The following is a 22,687-nucleotide window of genomic DNA, read 5'->3' as shown; positions in this document are numbered from 1 at the left end:
CCATTCTGAGGTCAGCACATCCTTAAAGTATATAGGCTGATTTCATTCTGTAGTTTTTTTCTATTATCCAATGTCTCTCTGCAGCTGTTGTTCCTTTCTCATTGGCATTAAGAAAATTCAAAGTTAATAGAGCATTATGCAGTCTATTTCTGGGGGTTTTTGTTACCCCTTTCTGTTTATGTAGCATATCCTTTAGAGTTCTGTCTGATCTTTCTATAACTGTTTGACCTGTAGGATTATGTGGTATGCCTGTAATATGCTTTATATTGTAATAAGCAAAAAACTGTTTCATTTTACCAGAGACATATGACGGAGCATTGTCAGTTTTGATTTGTGCAGGTATACCCATGAAGGCTGTAACTTCTAGCAAATGAATGATTACAGAATCAGCTTTTTCAGAACTCAAAGCAGTTGCCCATTGAAATCCTGAATAAGTATTGATGGTATGGTGTACATATTTCAATTTTCCAAATTCTGCAAAGTGAAACACATCCATCTGCCAGATTTCATTCCTCTGAGTACACTTTGGGTTACATCCTGCTGGTAATGGCGTTTGATTGCAGAGGAACAAGTAGGACATTTCTTTACTATTTCTTTGGCTTGTTGCCAGATTAGGGAAAAATCCTTTTTTAAACCTTTACTATTGACATGATGTTTTTATGAAATTCTGAGGCCTTGAGCACATTTCCTATTAACAATTTATCAATCTCAACATTGTCTTGTGCTAGAGGGCCTGGCAGACCAGTATGGGATCGGATGTGAGTTATATATAAAGGATGACTCCTTTTCCTGATTGTATCTTGTAACTGAATAAATAGTGAGGTTAATTCTGAAGCATCAGGGATAAATTCTGCAGTCTCAATCTGTAATACCACTCTTTCAGCATACTGAGAGTCAGTTACTATGTTGAGAGCTTCTGAAAAATCCATTAATACCAACAGAATAGCATATAATTCAGATTTTTGAACTGAATTATAAGGACTTTGAACCACTTTACTTAAATTTTCTGATTTGTAATCTGCCTTTCCTTGTTTGTTGGCATCTGTATAAAATGTACGAACTCCAGATATGGGTTTTTCCCATACAGTTTGAGGCAAGATCCAATCAGCTCTCTTTATATGATCAGTTCTATCGCTTTTGGGATATTTGCTGTTAATTTCTCAAAAAAAATTACTGCAAGTTATTTGCCAAGGTTCACTTTCTGTCCATAATTTTTCAATGTGTTCTTTAGTTAAAGGTACAACAATGTCTGCTGGGTCTATTACTGCTAACTGATGAAGTCTCAATTTTCCTTTCCAAATCAAGTCAGAGATTTTTTTCCACATAAGTTTTTAATTTTTTATTTGGTTTATTTGATAAGAATATCCATTCCAATATAATATCTTCCCCCTGCATTAATATTCCTGTAGGAGAATGCCTGGAAGGTAAAATAACCAAAATATAATCCAGCTTTGAATCAGTACGATCTACGTGCCCTTCATGTACTTTCTTTTCTACCAAGAACAATTCTTTCTCAGCTTCAGGTGATAATTCTCTTGGACTATTTAAGTCCTTGTCACCTTCTAGGGTTTTGAATAAATTATTCAGTTCATCATTTTTTACCCCAACAATAGTTCTTAGATGAGAAATGTCTCCAAATAATCTGTGAAATACATTAATAGTCTGTAGTCGATCTCTCTTAACTTACACCTTTTGGGGTCTAATTTTTTGTAGCTCTATTTTATATCCTAAATAATTAATAGAATCTCCTCTTTGTATCTTTTCAGGAACAATTTGTAATCCCCAGCAAGGTAAAATTTTCTTTACTTCTTCAAACTTTCTTTCTAAAGTATCTGCATTTGAGTCAGCTAATAAAATATCATCCATATAATGATAAATTATAGATTTAGGAAATTTTTTACGTATCACTTCCAATGGCTGTTGTACAAAATATTGGCACAGAGTTGGGCTATTCAGCGTTCTCTGTGGGAAGACCCTTCACTGAAATCTTTTAACCAGTTGAGAACTATTATAAGTAGGCACTATGAAAGCAAATCTTTCTCTGTCTTTTTCTTGTAAAGGTATTGAAAAGAAACAGGCTTTTAAATCAATAACTAAGAGAGGCCATTCTTTTGGTAACAGAGTAGGCAAAGGAATTCCAGATTGTAGAGAGCTCATTGGCTGAATTACTTTGTTAATTGCTCTAAGGTCTGTTACCACTCTCCATTTACCAGATTTCTTCTTAATAACAAATACAGGAGAATTCCAAGGGCTGGTTGATTCCTCAATATGCTGAGCATTTAACTGTTCTTCTACCAGCTCTTCTAAAGCCTGGAGTTTCTCTGTTGTTAAAGGCCATTGTTGAATCCATATAGGCTCATCTGTTAACCATTTTAAAAATAGAGCTGTTGGTGTCTTTGGGAGATCATCAGTTTTTGTGCCCTGTTCTTGTATAATATGGAAGGCTGGTGACCACTCATTAGAATAATGTCTTCCAATATTTCTCTCAGAAAAATGTGCTAGTTTATGATTTGTCTCTGAGATTGGAGGGATGTTAATCTTAGTATTCCATTGTTGCAACAAGTCTTGACCCCACAGGTTCATAGCTACGTTAGCCACATATGCTTTTAATTTTCCTCTTTGTCCTTCTGGACTTATACATTCGAGCCATCTTGCACTCTGTTTCACCTGAGATAATGTCCCAATTCCTAACAGTTGAACATTTACCTCCTGAAGAGGCCAAGTTGGATGCCAAAGTTCTGGTGCAATTATGGTAATGTCCACATCTGTGTCTACCAGACCAGACAACAAAACACCATTTATTTTTATTGTTAATTTTGGTCTCTGTTCATTAATAGAAGTTTGCCAAAAATTTTTCTTTATGTTATTTCCAGAATTTTCTATTCTCTCTGTTTCATCATCCCTACCAGCATGATTTATTCCAATAGATATTTGATTATTTAATTGCTCTGAGTAGGGGTTTCCTCTACAACTGCAGGAAAGGTTTGAACTGGGTTTGCTATGGGGGCCTGCCTGAGGCCCCTCTGGGAGTTTTCCAAAGCCTGAGGAAAGGATTACCTTGCCTGTCCCTTGTTGATTTACATTCATTGGTCCAGTGTTTTCTCTTACCACACCTTCTGCATACTCCAGAAGGAAGGGGTATTCTGTTGCCCTTGTTCCTTGAAGAAACATTTTTTTCTAGGAATGACCCGTTTACAGTCCCTCTTCAAATGTCCTTGTTTTCCACATCTAAAACATCTAACATTTCTCAAACCTTTTGAAATTGCTTTTCCTACCCACATATCATCATGGTCATGAGCCTCAATATTAACCGTGTCTCTAATCCAGTCTTCCAAAGGTGCAGATCTTGCCTCTAATGGCATGATTATTCTTTTGCATGCTGCATTTGCGTACTCAAAGGCCAAAGATTCAATTACTATCTAACTAGTTTCTGAATCCAGAACCGTTCTCTTTACTGCTGAAGCCAGTCTTTGTAAAAAATCTCTGAAAGATGCTTTTGGGCCTTGTACAACCTTTGTAAAACACTCAGGTTTTTTTTTCCTGGTTCCTCAACTCTGTCCCATGCATTCAAGGCTGCCGTTCGACATAGAATTAGGGTTTGGACATCATATAAACATTGTGTTTGTACTGAAGCATGTTGGCCTTCTCCAATAAGTTGATCTTGGAAGACTTTTATTCCTTTATCCCTCCATTGTTTTTCTATGTTTTTAGCCTCATCCTTGAACCACATTTGCCATTGGAGGTTTTGACTGAGTTCCAGAACAGCCTGTGCCAGCTCTTGCCAGTCCTGTGGTATAATCCTATTATATGTTGACCAGGAATTTAACATTTGCTTCACATATGGCTAATGCATGCCATAAGATACTATTGCCTCCTTAAACCTTTGTAAATCTAACATTTCAATTGGAGCCCAAATATTTTGTGTAGTCATTTGATTAGGCAACTGCTGTACGGTTACCGGACAAATTAAGGGTGACTGTGTGAAACAGGTTTTCCTTCTGTAACCTTATGATCCAATCTTGATACAACTTCACTGTTTTCTTCTGTTTGAATCTGAATTTCTCTATAGTTCATTTTAACGGGTTTAACAGGTTTTTCTAAAACTTTTATCCTGGCACTTAAATTGACTATCTTTTTTTTTTATTTTGCAATACAATTCAGTTCTACATATCAGCCACAGATTCCCTTGTTCTCCCTCTTCCCGCCCCCCTCACCTTCCCCCCAGCACGTCCCCCATTCCCACCTCCTCCAGAGCAAAGCCTCCCCCACAGACTGAGATCAACCTGGTAGACTCAGTCCAGGCAGGTCCAGTTGCCTCTTCCCAGGCCAAGCCAAGCGACCCTGCATAAGCCCCAGGTTTCAAACAGCCAACTCATGCAATGAGCACAGGACCCGGTCCCACTGCCTGGATGCCTCCCAAACAGATCAAGCCAATCAACTGTCTCACCCATTCAGAGGGCCTGATCCAGTTGGAGACCCCTCAGCCATTGGTTCATAGTTCATGTGTTTCCATTAGTTTGGCTATTTGTCCCTGTGCTTTATCCAACCTTAGTCTCAACAATTCTTGCTCATATAAACCCTCCTCTTTCTTGCTAATTGGACTCCCAGAGCTCCACCCGGGGCCTAGTCATGGATCTCTGCATCCAGATCCCTCAGTCATTGGATGAGATTTCTAGCACGACAAATAGGGTGTTTGGCCATCCCATCACCAGAGTAGGTCAGTTCGGGCTGTCTCTCGACCACTGCCAGCAGTCTGTTGTGGGGGTATCTTTGTGGATTTCTGTGGGCCTCTCTAGCACTTTGCTTCTTTTTATTCTCATGTGGTCTTCATTTACCATGGTCTCCTATTCCTTGTTCTCCCTCTCTGTTGTTGATCCAGCTGGGATCTCCTGCTCCCCCAAGCTCTCTTTCCCTCGACCCTCGCCCTTCATTACCCCCATGCATGTCCAAGATGTTCATGTAGATCTCTTCCATTTCTCCATAAGTTGACTATCTTTTTAAATAGTAAAATGAGGATAAGAAAAGTAATAAACTGCATAATTTGATCAACATTAAACTTCTCATATAGTTGTTCCATTGTCAGACTGCCTAAAATTTCAAAGCCCAATTTTCTTCCAATCTACACATAAAACCCATTTTTTTAATGTGGAAAAAAATTTCTCTTTTAAATAGTTTCCTTTAAAATATGTGATATGTTAATTGACTTATCAAGTCTGCATAGAACAGTAGAAATGTGAAGGAATTTCAAAACAGCCACCTAGTATCCAAGGTGTGAATCCAGAGAGAGAGAGAGAGAGAGAGAGAGAGAGAGAGAGAGAGAGAGAGAGAGAGAAGCCACAAGTTCTGGCCAAAGGTTAAATCCAGCCACGTAAAAAAAAAAAAAAAAAAAAAAAAAAAGAGGCCGGGTGGTGGTGGTGCACGCCTTTAGTCCCAGCACTTGGGAGGCAGAGCCAGGCGGATCTCTGTGAGTTTGAGGCCAGCCTGGACTACCAAGTGAGTTCCAGGAAAGGCACAAAGCTACACAGAGAAACCCTGTCTCGAAAAACCAAAAAAAAAAAAAAATCCAGCCATGTGTTCCCACTTGAGCCGAGTCAAGCCTGGGCTCTGGCTTCCTTAAGCTCTGACCATGTGCATTGGCTTTACAGGCAGGGGCCCTGTTTGGCAGGGCAGGCCTGAGTTTTTTGTAGCACCAGTTTTAAGCAAGTAGCTCCAGCTGTGTGTAAATGCTTGGGGCTACATTTAGTCTCACCTGAGACCAAGCCAACCTGGGCCTGAGGTAGGGAGCTGGGACACCCATGTGGGAAACTGGACCTGCCACCAAGCCAAGCAGTTTTTAATGGATTCTTGTCACGTTGCGCACCAAATGTACAAGTAACCAACCATCTTATTAAATGAGAAACACAGAGCCAATGTAAAGATAAAAGCCCAAGAGGTCATAATTAAGAGCCTTACCCTTCCTGCTTCAGCGACGCTCTTCAGCAAAGAGAGCCCTACTTCCTGTGTGTTTGTCTTCATATACATTTTCTGTTCTGCCTTCTCATTGGTTTTAAACCCAACCACATGACTGCCTCATCACTGCCTGTCTGTACAAACATCCAGGTCTTCTATGGTTGGTATTGAGATTAAAGGAGTGTGTCTCCAATGCTACCTGTATCCTTGACCACACAGAGATCTACCTAGATCTGCATACCAAGGGCTGGGATTAAAGGCATGCACCACCCCCACACAGCTTTTGCTATGTCTTACTATTAGCTCTGACCCCTGGGCAACTTTATTTATTAATATACAAATAAAATCACATTAAAGTACAAATAAAATATCACCATAATTTTCTGACATTTCTCCTGGTTGAATTTTGTTTTACTCTAGAGCTTTCAGATATGCTGTTAAGCCACTAGTGTGAGATTTCTCAAACTTCTTTATATAGGTACTTAGTTGTATGAACTTTCCTTTTACTACTGCTTTCATAGTGTAATATAAGTTTGGGTACATTGTACACTTCTATTCATTGAACTCTAAGAAGTCTTTAATTTCTTTATTTTGTCCTTCACTCATTGGTAATTCAGTTGAGCTTTATTTAGTTTCCATTATTTTGTATGATTTCTGTAATTTCTGTTGTTGTTTAATTCTAACATTAAGCCATATTGTTGAGTATATTTTCTGTGCTTTTGAGCTGGTATTTTAATTCTTGTATCCCTATTATTCTTCAGTTTGGTCTTTTCATTGTGTCCCACATTTGCTGGATGTTTATTTGTTATGACTCTGTTGACTTGAATGTATTCCTTGCCTGAAAAAAATATTTTTTCTATGGTATCTTCAAAGATTAGAGATTCTCTGTTCCATCTCTTGCATTCTGTTGGTTATGCTTGCATCTGTAGTTCCTGTTCATTTACTCAGATTTTCCATTTCTAATATTCCCTAAGTTTGTGTCTTCTTTATTGACTCAATTTCAATTTTCAAAGCTTGATCTGTTTTCTTTGTTTGATTGCTTTTTCTTGGTTTTCTTGGTTTCTGTAATCGATTTATTGATCTGCTCCAACTTTTTCTTTGTCTTTACTTTTTTTTAACAGAATTTTTCATTTCCTCTTTAAAGGCCTCTATCATCTTTACAAAGCCATTTTACGGTCACTTTGTTCTACTTCTATGTTGGAATATTGAAGTCTTGCTGTTGTAGAACCACTGGGTTATGGTGGTACCATATTGCTTTTTTTGTTGTCGAATGCATTCTTGCACATCCTCCTACCTGTCTCTTTCTCCAATCAGTACAAGCAGTATCTGTGTCTCAGGGAGACATTATTGGTCTAACCTACAGCCTCTTACATGCGCCAGGCTGCTATAAAGAGAGGATTATCCCAGAAATTAACTACAGGCTTAAGTTATCACTCCAAAGCACCAGCAGCCTTCATGCTGTTGGAAGCACCAGCAGCCATCATGCTGTGGGAAGGTCAACATTTAGTTACATATACAAAGGGTTAAGAAACACAGTAAAAACAAATTCAAACAGAAAAAACTTTAAATGGGTTATGATGAACTTAAAAATATATATGTAGGCTTGAGAAATAAAAAGAAAAAAGTATAGGCCATTATAAAATGAAATAAATACTTTAAAATTTTCTTAAAGAGACAATAATAATATAAATAAAACAGGCTACATAAAAATGAAAAATAAACAAAGCACCTGGATTATGTATATTATTATGTTTTCTTTGAATTCTTTGACTGTTAATGAACTAGCTACAGACTCACACCTGATTATGGGGGCTGCTTAGCTAAATGAACATATATATTTTAAATGTATCTTGACTTCAAAATTTGTGTCTAAAGATATGTTGCTTTGAAAAAAAGTTTCTACTTTTGTTTCCACAAAAGATGAGAACCTATGGATTCCTTTTGGGTTAGTATGATTTGATTGAGCAAGAACCCCTGAAAAATCTCCAATGGGAATGATGGCCAAGATGGTCCAATATCCACAACAGCTTCAATGCTACTGGCTGAAATTGACTAACCACAAAAATAACCCCAATCAAGACTTGACCATAATTCTATTTTTCCTCAGGATCCCCACAGACTACCAGTGTCCTTAATTAGCAGGAAGTAGTATAGAAAACTATGCCCAAATTCACAAAATATTGTTTATGAATGTTTGTTTTTATTTAAAGAGGGTTGATTATAAATAGCTAATGGTCAAAGTCAATCTTTCTAAAAACTGGATAATATAGCAATGACAAGGTCAATAATTGAATGTCCTTTAACAAAAAAAACCAACTGTTATTTTCAAAATACTTTACATTGGTATGGGTTTTGGTTTATTGATACAAATTTAAGGTTAATTTTGCAATAGTATATGTATATTTCAACCCTTTTTAAAAGTATTTTAATGTAGCTCATTTAAAAATGCAATGTATAGTTAATGCAATTTAATAGTTATCTATAATAGTCAATCTTAGTCATGTTTATTAGGTTTTCTAGGTATACAGAAATATATTTAAGATTTATATGTAACCTTCAAACACTTCAAAGTCTTACAGAATATAGCATATTTAAATGTTATAAGAACTTAGACTTTTCTGGACAGTGAGACACATCTGCTCCTGGCAGCACCCATTGCTTCAAAGAGAATGATGGGCATTAAAGAAACTCAGTATGGAGTTTATTTACAATAGGGAAAAGCTTAGCCATTTGAGCAAGAAACTGTTGTCCCTGGACTGCATGATAAACTTGCCATGTGGGACACATAGGAAGGTGACCCCTGAACTTTGCCAAAAAAAGGAGATATGGTACTTCAGGTTCCTGATTTGCAGAATAAACTGCCAGACATTCTTCAGTACACATAGGAAAGTGACTGATAAACTTTGTCCATAGAAGAAACAGTTTATCAAATTTTCTGCTTCATGGAAAAGTCTGAAAGAGAGTCTAAGCCAGTAGGATGAAGATGGATGCCCCAATGTTACAGAAGAACTTTGGATGACTACCAGGCAGCCCAATGTCGCTGTCATTTCTAGAATTTTGGAAGTTGCTTGAAATGCACTTGCTGTTTACTCAGATAATATTCTTCTAGAATCTTTGATGGAATTGAAGATTAGATGTTTATAATTATAATCTTCCTTTGTTATGAATAAAAGATAAATTAGATATAAAACTTTAGACTCACAATGTTAGAATAGATGATAGAATATTTCCTTTAATTTTGCCAAATACAAATTGACTAGTTATTATAACTATAATTCTTGCTCGATAACTGTTTTGTTACATGTAATTTTACTATGTTAAAATAAAAATCTTTCTTTTTGATTAGATAGAAAAGGGGGAGTGCTCTGGGATGGTCTTTCTGTTTGCTGTGTATATGTGTTGTGACTATTGGTTAATATAGAAGCTGCTTTGTCCTATGGCAAGACAGGTTAGATCCAGGTTGGAAATTCAAAAAAATATGCAGAGAGAAGAAAGGCAGAGTTCAAGAAGATGCTGCAGTCTGCTGGGGTAGCCAGATGTATTGGAACACCCATAAGGCCATGAGACATGTAGTGATATTTTGATTAATAGAAATGGGTTAATTTAAAATCAGAGGGCTCATCAATGATAAGCCTGAGCCATAGACCAAACAGTCTGTAATCAATATAAGCCTCTGTGTGTTTATTTGTGACTGATCAGCTGCAGGACACAGGGAAACTACCAACTGCAGGCTCCTTTTGCCTTGGCAGCCCAAGGTGCTTTAAAGTGTTTTATCCATTGTGGATAGTGCACTATCCTGAGATATGAAGTGCTGCACAGTTTTTGGCCAAAACTGTACAATAGAAAAGAGAAGGCATCTACAACAAATGGTGCTGGCATAACTGGATGTCAACATGTTGAAGACTATAAATAAATCTGTATCTGTTACCATGCACAAAACTCAAGTCCTAGTGGCTCAAAGACCTCACCATAAATCCAGTTACACTGAACCTGATAGAAGAGAAAGTAGAGAGTAGTCTTGAAGTCATTGACCCTGGAGATCACTTCCTAAATATAACACCAGTAGCACAGACACAGAGAGCAACAATTAATAAATGGGACCTCCTGAAACTGAGAAACTGCTGAAAGGCAAAAAACACAGACAATAAGACAAAGCAACAACCTACACAATGGGAAAAGATCTTCACCAACCCCATATTAGACAGAGGGCTGATATCCAGAATATATAAAGAACTCAAGAAATTAGACTTCAAATTACGCAAAAGTCCAATTTAAAAATGGGCTATAGAGCTAAACAGAGAATTCTCAACAGAAGATTCTCAAATTGCTGAAAGACATTTAAGGAATTGCTCAACATCCTTAGTTATCAGGGAAATGCAAATCAAAATGACTCTGAGATACCAACTTACACCTGTCAGAATGGCTAAGATCAAAAACACTGAAGACAGATTATGGTGGAGAGGATGTGGAGCAAGGGGAACACTCCTCCACTCTTGGTGGGAATGCAAACTTGTACAGCCACTCTGGAAATCAGTATGGTGGTTTCTCAGAAAATTGGGAATTGATCTTCCTCAAGATCCAGCTATACACCTCTTGGGCATATACCCAAGGAATGCTCAATAATACCACAAGGGCACATGCACAACTATGTTCATAGAAGCATTATTTGTGATAGACAGAACCTGGAAACAACCTAGATTCCCTTTAACTGGAGAATGGATAAATAAAATGTGGTACATATACACAATGGAGTACTACTCAGCAAAGAAAAACAATGACATCATGAGGTTTGCAGGCAAATCGATAGAACTAGAAAAAAATCATCCTGAGTGAGGTAACCCAGACTCAGAAAGACAAACAGGGTATGTACCCACTCATAAGTGGATACTAGACATAAAGCAAAGGATAACCAGACTGCATCTCACACTCCAGGGAGGCTACATAGAAAAGAAGACCCTAAGAAAGACATAGGGATCACCCAATGACAGAGAAATGGATGAGATCTACATGAGCAACCTGGGGGTTAGGGGGAAGGGTAATGTAGAGCAAGTGTCAGGGGAAAGAGCTTAGAGGAGCGGTAGGTCCCAGCTGGATAAGAAACAGAGTGGGAGAACAAGGAAAGAGAAACCATGGTAAATGAAGACCCCATGGGAATAGGAAGAAGAAGAGTACTAGAGAGGTCTCCAGAAATCCACAAAGATTCCTCAACTATACACTACTGGCAATGTGTTGAGAGTGCCTGAGATGACCTGCTCTGGTGATCCGATGGCCAAACACCCTAACTGTCATGATAGAACCCTAATCCATCTGAGGGAAGCAGATGCAGAGATCCATGGCCAAGCCCCAGGTGGAGCTCCAGGAGTTCAATCAACAAGGGAGAGGAGGGATTGTATGAGCAAGAGATATAGAGACCATGATTGGCTAAAGCACATGGATGAATAGTCAAACTAACAGAAATGCATGAACTATGAACCAATAGCTGAGGAGCCCCCATAGAACTGGATCAAGCCCTCTGGACAAGTGAAACAGTTGATTAGCTTCAACTATTTAGGAGGCCCCCATGCACTACGACCAAGAACTGTCCTTGGAGCATGAGCTGGCTTTTTGGAACCTAGGGCCTATGCTGGGACACTTTGCTCAGCCTAGGTGAAGAGAGGAGGGATTGTACCTGCCTCAACTGAATCTAAAGGGCTGAGCTGAATCCCCAGATAAGTCCTTGCCCTGGAGGAGATGGGAATGGGGGTGGAATGGGGGGAGGGCAGGAGGGGAGGGAGGAGGGAGCACAGAAGAATTCATGGCTGAAATGTAAAATTAAATTAATTATAAAAAATAATGACAAACAAAAGATATAAAGTACTTCTCCCATTAAAGTGCTAAAATAATCTATTTTTGCAAGCTTTGCTGACTCTGATTTCTGCACCCAGCATGTAACAGGATCCTCTTAAATTCTGATTTTTTCAATGGAACAACTTTTTCAACTCCCAAAAGTATTCTTTTACAGTAGTTTATTTAAAATAAAAATTCCCACCATTTAAACTATGGTGGTTCACTTCCACTCAACCAAGCAAACCTTCCAAATAAGAATAGCAAGTCAGAGAAGAAAATATTAATAGCTGGACTCAATATATAATACATGAGTTTTAGTAAGTCACCAAAATCATTTATGCGCTTCTATTAAAATACACCACTAGGGATCTTGCCCCAGACTTTCCTTCTGAAGCACAGGTGAGTGCTCTAGCTTGCCCCCGACCCCATCCCTGGGCACCAGCCACTCCGGGGAAGACCTGCCCAACTTGGCCCCAGGTTCTGGTCCCCGGGCAGGTGCCCTTCTAGCCCCACCGGGAAGGATCCCCTTCTCCAAGACCCCTGGCAGACCCTGCAGTCTCCACGCCCTGCCACCACACCCATCCGCCTGAGCCCCAAGCCTCTTCCTGAGACTTAGAGGCCAGCCCCTCAGCTCCCATCTTGCCCCGGACTTCCCTTCTGAAGCACAGGTGAGTGCCCTAGCTTGCCCCGGACCCCATCCCTGGGCACCAGCCACTCCGGGGAAGACCTGCCCAACTTGGCCCCAGGTTCTGGTCCCCGGGCAGGTGCCCTTCTAGCCCCACCGGGAAGGATCTCCTTCTCCAAGACCCCTGGCAGACCCTGCAGTCTCCACGCCCTGCCCCCACGCCCATCCGCCTGAGCCCCAAGCCTCTTCCTGAGACTTAGAGGCCGGCCCCCCAGCTCCCATCTTGCCCAGGACTTCCCTTCTGAAGCACAGGTGAGTGCCCTAGCTTGCCCCGGACCCCATCCCTGGGCACCAGCCACTCCGGGGAAGACCTGCCCAACTTGGCCCCAGGTTCTGGTCCCCGGGCAGGTGCCCTTCTACCCCAAACTGGAAGGATCCCCTTCTCCAAGACCCTTGGCAGACCCTGCAGTCTCCACACCCTGCCCCCACGCCCATCTGCCTGAGCCCCAAGCCTCTTCCTGAGACTTAGAGGCCGGCCCCCAGCTCCCATCTTGCCCCGGACTTCCCTTCTGAAGCACAGGTGAGTGCCCTAGCTTGCCCCCGACCCCATCCCTGGGCACCAGCCACTCTGGGGAAGACCTGCCCAACTTGGCCCCAGGTTCTGGTCCCCGGGCAGGTGCCCTTCTAGCCCCACCGGGAAGGATCTCCTTCTCCAAGACCCCTGGCAGACCCTGCAGACTCCACACCCTGCCCCCACGCCCATCCGCCTGAGCCCCAAGCCTCTTCTTGAGACTTAGAGGCTGGCCCCCAGCTCCCATCTTGCCCTGGATTTCCCATCTGGAGGAGAGAGAGAGAGAGAGAGAGAGAGAGAGAGAGAGAGAGAGAGAGGAGAGCACCCATCCTCCCCCGGACTTCCCTTCTGAACAAGAGCTCCCATCCTGCCCCGGACTTCCAATTTGGACAAGAGAGCTCCCATCTGGACAAGAGAGAGAGACTTCCTGAATCTGTCAGCTCTGTCTGAACCAAGTGTGCGGATAAGGCCAGGAACGAACCACAAGGAGATGGGCAGACGTCAAGGCAGAAACACATACAACAAAATGAATAGTAATACACCATCACCAGGCCCTAGCCCTCCTCCAACACCTAGACCTGAACATCAGAAATTGGAAGAAGCAGAAGAAAATAGCCTTATGAATGACATCATGAAGAAGCTAGAGGCTCGTGTAGAGGAAAAGACAAAAAAATGTGAAGAATGCTGTAAACAACTAGAGGAAAGGGCAAACAAATTAGAAGAAATCAAAAAAGTCCTGGAAGAGAACAATAAAATACTGAAAGAAAATCAAGAAAAATCAATGAAACAAATGAAGGAAACAGTCCAAGACCTGAAAAGGGAAATAGAAAAAATGAAGAAGACACAAACAGAGGGAATGCTGGAAATAGAAAATCTGAGAAAACGATTGGGAACTTCAGATGCAAGTATAATCAACAGAATGCAAGAGATGGAAGAGAGGATCTCTAGGCGTTGAAGATACAATAGAAGAAATGGATTCATCAGTCAAAGAAAACACTAAAGTCAACAAAGTCATGAACCAAAATGTCCAAGAAATTTGGGACACCATGAAAAAACCAAACCTACGAATAATAGGGGTAGAAGAAGGAGAAGAATACCAACTCAAGGGCACAGAAAATATATTCAACAAGATCATAGAAGAAAACTTTCCCAACTTAAAGAAGGAAATGCCTATGAATATACAGGAAGCCTATAGAACACCAAACAGACTAGACCCCCCAAAAAAGTCCCCTTGCCACATAATAATTAAACAATTAAACGTACAGAATAAAGAAAGAATATTAAGAGCAGCAAAGGAAAAAGGCCAAGTGACATATAAAGGCAAACCTATCAGAATAACACCCGATTTCTCAGTGGAGACTTTGAAAGCCAGAAGGTCCTGGACAGATGTAATGCAGACACTAAGAGACCATGGATGTCAGCCTAGACTAATATACCCAGCAAAACTTTCAATCCTCATAGATAGAGTGAACAAGACATTCCATGACAAAGCCAGATTTAAACAATATTTATCCACGAACCCAGGCCTACAGAAAGCACTAGAAGGAAAATTCCAACCTAAGGAAGTCAGATACAACCTCGAAAACACAGGCAATAGATAAAGCCACAGCAGTAGACCCCAACGAAGAAAAGTACACACACATCACCACCAAAAAATAACAGGAATGAACAATCACTGGACATTAATATCTCTCAATATCAATGGACTTAATTCACCTATAAAAAGACATAGGCTTACAGAATGGATATGAAAGCAGGACCCATCTTTCTGCTGCATACAAGAAACACATCTCAAATTCAAAGATAGACACTACCTAAAAATAAAAGGCTGGGAAAAGACTTTCCAATCAAACGGTCTTAAGAAACAAGCGGGTGTAGCCATCCTGATATCCAGCAAAATAGACTTCAAACTAAAATCAATCAAAAGAGATCAAGAAGGGCATTACATACTCATCACAGGAAAGATCCACCAAGATGAAGTCTCAATTCTGAACATTTATGCTCCAAACACAAGGGCACACACATATGTAAAAGAAACATTACTAAAGCTTAAATCACATATAAAACCCCACACATTAATAGTGGGAGACCTCAACACCCCACTTTCACCACTGGACAGATCCCCCAATCGAAACTTAACAGAGAAATAAAGGACTTAATTGATGTCATGACTCAAATGGACTTAATCGACATCTACAGAACATTCCATCCTAACAAAAAAGAATATACCTTCTTCTCAGCACCCCATGGAACCTTCTCTAAAATCGACCACATACTTGGTCACAAAACAAATCTAAACAGATACAAAACAATTAGAATAACCTCCTGTGTTCTATCAGACCACCATGGTCTAAAGTTGGATTTCAACAACAACAAAAACTACAGAAAACCTACAATCTCATGGAAACTGAACAATACCCACCTGAATCACCAATGGGTTAAGGAAGAAATAAAGAAAGAAATTAAAGACTTCCTAGAGATCAACGAAAATGAAGACACCACATATCCAAACCTATGGGACACTATGAAAGCAGTACTAAGAGGGAAATTCATAGCACTAAACGCCCACATAAATAAGCTGGAGAAATCTTACACAAGTGACTTAACAGCACACCTGAAAGTTCTAGAACAGGAAGAAGCAAAGTCTCCCAGGAAAAATAGATGCCAGGAAATTATCAAAGTGAGAGCTGAAATCAATAAAATAGAAACAAAGAGAACAATAAAAAAAATTAATGAAACAAAGAGTTGGTTCTTTGAGAAAATCAACAAGATAGACAAGCCCTTATCCAAACCACCCAAAAGACAGAGAGAGAGCATCCAAATCAACAAAATCAGAAATGAAAAGGGGGACATAACAACAGACATTGAGGAAATCCAGAGAATCATCAGGTCATACTTCAAAAACCTCTATTCCACAAAACTGGAAAACCTAAAAGAAATGGATAATTTTCTGGATAGGAACCACATACCTAAATTAAATCAAGACCAGATAAACTATTTAAATAGTCCAATAACCCCTAACGAAATAGAAACAGTCATTAAAAGTCTCCCAACCAAAAAAAGCACAGGACCAGATGGTTTCAGTGCAGAATTCTACCAGATCTTCAAAGAAGAGTTAATACCAATACTCTCTAAATTGTTCCATACAATAGAAACAGAAGGAACATTACCAAACTCCTTCTATGAGGCTACAATTACCCTGATTCCCAAACCAAACAAGGATACAACAAAGAAAGAGAACTACAGACCGATCTCCCTCATGAACATTGATGCAAAAATACTCAATAAAATACTGGCAAACAGACTCCAAGACCACATCAAAACAATTATCCACCATGATCAAGTAGGATTCATTCCAGGGATGCAAGGATGGTTCAACATACGAAAGTCTGTCAATGTGATACACCATATAAACAAACTCAAAGAAAAAAACCACATGATCATCTCACTAGATGCTGAAAAGGCATTTGACAAAATCCAACACCCCTTCATGATAAAGGTCTTGGAGCGATCAGGAATACAGGGAACATACCTAAACCTAATAAAGGCAATTTACAGCAAGCCAACAGCCAACATCAAATTAAATGGAGAGAAACTCAAAGCAATTCCACTAAAATCAGGAACGAGGCAAGGCTGTCCGCTCTCCCCATACTTATTCAATATAGTACTTGAAGTTCTAGCCAGAGCAATAAGACAACATAAGGAGATTAAGGGGATACAAATTGGAAAGGAAGAAGTCAAGCTTTCCCTATTTGCAGATGACATGATAGTATACTTGAGCAACCCCAAAGATTCCACCAAGGAACTGATACAGCTTATAAACACCTTCAGCAACATAGCAGGATACAAGATCAACTCCAAAAAATCAGTAGCCCTCCTATATACAATGGACAAAGAAGTGGAGAAGGAAATCAGAGATACATCACCCTTTACTATAGCCACAAATGACATAAAATACCTTGGGGTAATACTAACCAAGCAAGTGAAGGACCTATATAACAAGAACTTTAAGTCCCTGAAAAAAGAAATTGAAGAAGATGTCAGAAAATGGAAAGATCTCCCATGCTCATGGATAGGCAGAACTAACATAGTAAAAATGGCAATCTTACCAAAAGCAATCAACAGATTCAATGCAATCCCCATCAAAATATCAACACAATTCTTCACAGACCTGGAAAGAATAATACTCAACTTCATATGGAAAAACAAAAAACCCAGGATAGCCAAAAGAATCCTGTACAATAACACAACCTCCGGAGGCATCACGATCCCTGACTTCAAGCTGTACTATAGAGCTACAGTAATAAAAACAGCTTGGTACTGGCATAAAAACCGACATGTGGACCAATGGAATCGAATTGAAGACCCTGACATTAATCCGCACACCTATGAACAAATAATTTTTGACAAAGAAGCCAAAAGTGCACAGTGGAAAAAAGAAAGCATCTTCAACAAATGGTGCTGGCAAAACTGGATATCAACATGTAGAAGGCTGCAAATAGATCCATATCTATCACCATGCACAAAACTTAAGTCGAAGTGGATCAAGGACCTCAACATAAATCCAGCTACTCTGAACCTGCTAGAAGAGAAAGTAGGAAGTAGTCTTGAACACATTGGCATAGGAGACCACTTTCTAAATAGAACACCAGTAGCACAGACACTGAGAGAAACAATCAATCAATGGGACCTCTTGAAACTGAGAAGCTTTTGTAGGGCAAAGGATACGGTCAACAAAGCAAAGCGACAACCTACAGAATGGGAAAAGATCTTCACCAATCCCACATCTGACAGAGGACTGATATCCAGAATATATAAGGAACTCAAGAAATTAGACATCAAAATGCCCAACAGTCCAATTAAGAAATGGGCTATAGAACTAAACAGAGAATTCTCAACAGAGGAAACTCAAATGGCTGAAAGACATTTAAGGAATTGCTCAACATCCCTAATCATCAGGGAAATGCAAATCAAAACAACTCTGAGATACCACCTTACGCCTGTCAGAATGGCTAAGATCAAAAACACTGAAGACACCTTATGCTGGAGAGGATGTGGAGCTAGGGGAACTCTCCTCCACTGCTGGTGGGAATGCAAGCTTGTACAACCACTTTGGAAATCAATATGGCAATTTCTTAGAAAATTGGGAATCCATCTCCCCCAAGATCCAGCTATACCACTCTTGGGCATATACCCAAGGAATGCTCACCCACACCACAAGAGCACTTGTACAGCTATGTTCATATCAGCGTTGTTTGTAATAACCAGAACATGGAAACAACCTAGATGCCCTTCAACTGAAGAATGGATAAACAAAATGTGGTACATATACACAATGGAATACTACTCAGCAGAGAAAAACAATGACATCATGAGGTTTGCAGACAAATGGATGGATCTAGAAAAAATCATCCTGAGTGAGGTATCCCAGACTCAGAAAGACAAACATGGTATGTACTCACTCATAACAGGATACTAGATGTGGAACAAGGATGACTGCACTGCTACTCACATCACCAGGCAGGCTACCTGGAAAACAGGACCCCAAGAAAGACACAGGGATCGCCCAATGACAGAGAAATGGAATGAGATCTACATGAACAGCCTGGACATGAGTGGGGGTAGTGAAGGGCGAGTGTCGAGGGAAAGAGAGCTTGGGGGAGTGGGAGATCCCAGCTGGATCAACAACAGAGAGGGAGAACAAGGAATAGGAGACCATGGTAAATGTAGACCACATGAGAATAGGAAGAAACAAAGTGCTAGAGAGGCCCACAGAAATCCACAAAGATACCCCCACAACAGACTGCTGGCAATGGTCGAGAGACAGTCCGAACTGACCTACCCTGGTGATGGGATGGCCAAACACCCTAATTGTCGTGCTAGAAACCTCATCCAACTACTGAGGGATCTGGATGCAGAGATCCATGACTAGGCCCCAGGTGGATCTCTGGGAGTCCAATTAGCGAGAATGAGGAGGGTTTATATGAGCGAGAATTGTTGAGACCAAGGTCGGATAAAGCACAGAGACAAATAGCCAAACAAACGGAAACACATGGAATATGAACCAATGGCTGAGGGGTCACCAACTGGATCAGGCCCTCTGAGTGGGTGAGACAGTTGATTGGCCTGATCTGTTTGGGAGGCATCCAGGCAGTGGGACCGGGTCCTGTGCTCATTGCATGAGTTGGCTGTTTGAAACCTGGGGCCTATGCAGGGTCCCTTGGCTCGGCATGGGAGGAGGGGACTGGACCTACCTGGACTGAGTCCACCAGGTTGATCTCAGTCTGTGGGGAAGGCTTTGCCCTGGAGGAGATTGGAATGGGGGGCGGCCTGGGGGGAAGGTGAGGGGGGCGGGAGGGGGGAGAACAAGGGAATCTGTGGCTGATATGTAGAACTGAATTTTATTGCAAAATAAAAATTAAAAAAAAAAGAAAATAGAAAAAGAAAAAAAAATATCCAACCTGAGCGAGGAAAAAAAAAAAAACACCACTAGGCACAGGTGGCATTTATTTCTTGTTAGATTAGCCCAATAAGGATTAGAATTCTGAGATTGGAACAGGCAAACACAACTCTATATTTAGGATCAAACTTGTTGATTTCTACATTCCCTCTCCATCTTCTTTGCTTTTAGCATCTGAAAGTGCTTAATCAATAAAGAATAGCTAGCAGTTGAGTCTTTCCAAATGACTAAGGACAGGAGCTTCGCACAATATTTGATAACAGTCATGAAGAGAAGTGTTAATTTTTTTTTCAACAAAGTGAAGTGATTCTCTGCTCTAAAGCCTCATTTTCAGCATTTTTTTTGTAAGTTTAATATCTGATTTCTTTGTTCCCAGAAAGAGACGTTCACCAGAAAATGTGTAGCTTAGCTCATATAAATGCTAGCTCAGCACCCCCACCAAAACCACCAAAAACCAAAAAATATGCAAACAAACAAACAAACAAAATCCCACTTATAAAGGAAGTGATTTTATAAGTCAAGCCTTGTGACAGCACTCATCTCCATGATGCATCCCAACCCATGTTTCTCTAGGTAGAAGAAACTGACATGCAGAGAGGCTAAATTGCCAAAGACATAACCAAGAATTTCCTGGGTATGCCTGCTGTCCTGCCCTTGTTTTGCACTCTATTCCTCAGACCTGCATTCTAAACCTGTACCTGTGGTTATTTCAGACCTTACGCTCCTTGGATAGCCTTTGATGTAGCTCAAAAGGGCCTGTTTCATGTCCTAGGAGGAGAAGGACAAAATAACAGTGACTTTTCACATCTGATAAGGTCTATTTACCTTTGAAGGAGGAAATTTGTGAAAGATCTGTTTACTGAAACCTTGATGAAGAGGCACAGAAGTTAGAGGGATACAGAGAAGTTTTCACAGAGATCTGTGTACATCAGCCCTGGAGTTAATCTCCAACCTAAGGTAACTAGTGGACACATTGCCAGTCATTACTTATACCCCCGCATACCTTGAATTTATGGGGCTACTTTGCTCTCAGCATTAAGGAGCCTCTTCTGACCTTCAAGGAAGGACATAGCATAAGATTGAAAATCATAGTCCAGGCAGTGAATTCAGACCCAATTCCCCATATCTGAAAATTTTAATGGTCAGGAAATTCAAAGAAAAATACATTCATTGAAGTGAAGCTTCTTGTATATAACACATTAGAAGAATTTATCATGGTACTTGATATGGCAAGACAATATCAGGGGACATTTATTGACAGGGTAAAGTGGTTTGTGAGTCTATGGGTGTCTCTGTGTCTTTGTAAAACTGTGACAGGGAAATACAGGTTGGGTTCAGGAGGAAGTAGGATCTCTTTATCTGAGATAGATATGGTGCTGTTGAGCATTTCTTAAAAACACATCTCACTGACTTGTGAAAACCCCTCTGTCACAGAGTAGTTTCTTAACATCTTTATTACACTGAGTTATCATTCACAGCAACTTAGAATGGGAAAAATTGATCATAGCCCATAATTCCAGGTAATAGTTCCATTTTTGGAAATCAAGGTAGGAACTCAGCTAATCATATCACATCCACAGCCAAGAGCAGAGATAATCAAATGACCAATGCTGCCTGTTTGCTTATGCTTATGCTCTAGCTTCTTCATATTTACACAGTACAGGTTGCAGATAATGAAATGATTCTGCCCATTTTAAGGAGTCTTATCTCAATTAACAATAAATAAAATCCCACAGAGACATGTTCAAAGTAAATCTGATCTAGATAATTCCTCATTGAGGGTCCCTCTTCCCAGTTGACTAGTTTGATTCAGTCTGATAAAAAAAAGTAAGAATCCCACTGTCCCAGCATCACTGCCAGGATTTGAGGAGATGTCTGTCTGCATTCAGAGCTGTAGTCTTCAACCTGTGGGTCACCACCCCATTGGGGGTTGCATATCAGATATCCTGCAATCAAATATTTGAATTATGATTCATAACAGTGGCAAAATTAAAATTAAGAAATAATGAAACAATTATGTTTAAGGTTCACCACAAAATGAGGAACTACTGTTAGTGATATTAAAGTGTCAGAGAATTGGAAAAATTAAGAACCATTGATCTAGAATGTCCAGTGGAACCCTAGTGTCTATGTTTCTAAATATGAAGGGGCTTGCAAAGGATTTTCCTGAATATCTTTTGCTCTAGGAAACCATGTTCTGTGTGTGAGACTCCAGCTGTCTGGCCACCTTTACTACCCAGTAACAGCACACTACTTTGAGCTACTCAACAGAAAGTACAATACCCACTACACACATGCTTATGACACAGATTTTAGTCACACTGAGCTCCATGACCATATCACAGTCCTAAGGGTACTTGTTCCTAGGTTATGTCAGCCTCTTCATCTAGCATAAGTCTGCCCAGATGTTTCCTGTAGACTCTTTACCAGGAAATTGTTTAACAAGTGTCCTTCTCAGTCAGCATAAAGTCTATAATGCCTTGTGGCTAAGGAGATAAGGAGATGGAGGTACTTATTATGAACTATAGCATATATAAATTTCTATGATATTATTACCTTGTGCACATAAATTTTGAGTAGGAGATAAACATTTACTTCCACGCATGGAAAGAGCTAAAGAATGTCCAATCAATCAGGGAGAGATCTCTGGCTTTGGATGAAGGGGCTGCTGCAGCGTTTCCCTTGTATCCCAGCAGGGGCTCCTGCAAAGGTCAGTTTGACTTCTAGTGTATTATGAGGAAAGCTCATTAGCAAGGAAGCAATGCCAGTTCCCATGACATCTGCAGCTCTTCCCTGGATATTCTATTGTATCCTGGAGAGCCCTGGCATCCTCTGTGATGTCACTTATGTTGTGGCAACACCAACTACCCTTGGGAAGTTTATTCAATGTCTTTAATATTTACTGATGAACATGATGGCATACTCAAGAGTCTAATTCAGAAAGAGATGGAGAAGGTAGAGATACCAAAGAGTGACAGAAGAAAGCTGACGTTCCGCCTCAGTGTAAAACATCAAGAAAGAGCCAGGCAGTGGTGGCGCACGCCTTTAATCCCAGCACTCAGGAGGCAGAGCCAGGCGAATCTCTGTGAGTTCGAGGCCAGCCTGGACTACCAAATGAGTTCCAGGAGAGGAGCAAAGCTACACAGAGAAACCCTGTCTCGAAAAACCAAAAAAAAAAAAACAAAAAAAAACAAAAAAACAAAAAAAATCAAGAAACGGTCAAGAGAATGGTGTAATGAATTCTGTTCAGGAAAAG

General features: G+C 40.3%; 1 long non-coding RNA gene across 1 annotated transcript; it reads right to left on the bottom strand.

The window, feature by feature from the left end:
- Window positions 1–20,867: 20,867 nt before the first annotated feature.
- LOC131901152 (uncharacterized) lies at window positions 20,868–22,221 on the bottom strand. The gene is made up of 2 exons (XR_009376395.1): window positions 21,988–22,221; window positions 20,868–21,377 (listed from the first exon to the last, which is right to left on the bottom strand). It is a non-coding gene; the product is annotated as an uncharacterized LOC131901152 (long non-coding RNA).
- Window positions 22,222–22,687: the final 466 nt, after the last annotated feature.

The sequence above is a fragment of the Peromyscus eremicus genome, unplaced genomic scaffold (genome assembly GCF_949786415.1).
Source record: "Peromyscus eremicus unplaced genomic scaffold, PerEre_H2_v1 PerEre#2#chrX_unloc_4, whole genome shotgun sequence".
NCBI lineage: Eukaryota > Metazoa > Chordata > Mammalia > Rodentia > Cricetidae > Peromyscus > Peromyscus eremicus.
Note: the sequence above shows the minus strand (reverse complement) of the source record. Positions and strands in the feature narration are given on the sequence as shown.